Source organism: Orycteropus afer, unplaced genomic scaffold (assembly GCF_000298275.1).
Source record: "Orycteropus afer afer isolate SDZICR_OR568_19922 unplaced genomic scaffold, OryAfe1.0 scaffold01216, whole genome shotgun sequence".
In the NCBI taxonomy this organism is placed as follows: Eukaryota; Metazoa; Chordata; class Mammalia; order Tubulidentata; family Orycteropodidae; genus Orycteropus; species Orycteropus afer.
Window position 1 is genome coordinate 65,518 of NW_006922803.1, and position 785 is coordinate 66,302.

Genomic DNA, 785 nt, shown 5'->3' on the forward strand with positions numbered 1-785 from the left:
AAAATTTTTCAAGAACCACAGGTCATTTTTTTTAAGTAGATTATGAGGGTTTTCTTTCAAGACACTTATGGATTTACTTGAACATCAAACCATTTGGTTAGTAGCGAGGCATGTTATCTATGTGCATCACCCATGGCCTCCCTGAACCACTACAGTGGTCTATTCTTATGGTGACTATGTTAGTGTACATTTACTGATCCAATACTATGTACTAAACACAGTTCTAATCAGTACTTTTTATACTTCTCCTTACTCTCTTATTTTAGTGTTTTTATAATCAGAATTTTAGAGATGAGGAAGTTAAACAGAAAGATATTTTGTATTATGCCCAAGGTCATAGTTTGTAATATCAAGTTATTTTGAGTTTCTACAATGAACACTAAATAGGAACATCTTTAAAGATATGTAAGCTCTAATTTGACAGTAAACTACCATTTGATCTGACCTTGACCACAGTAGACTTCATGGTTACAGTGGTATTGGAAGTTAGTTGTTGATAATGATGTTATGTGCTATTGAGTTGGTTGTCACTCATAGTGACCCTGTGTACAACAGAATGAAACACTGCTTGGTCCTGTTCCATCCTCACAATAGTTAATATGTTCGAGCCCATTGTTGTAGCCACTGTGTCAGTCCTTCTTGATGAGTGACTTCCTCTTTGTGCTGGCCCTCTACTATACCAGGCATTATGTCCTTCTCCAGGGACCCATCATTTCTATTGACATAACCAGAGTACAAGAGATGAGCTCTCATCATCATTGCTTCTAAGGAGCGTTCTGGCTGTA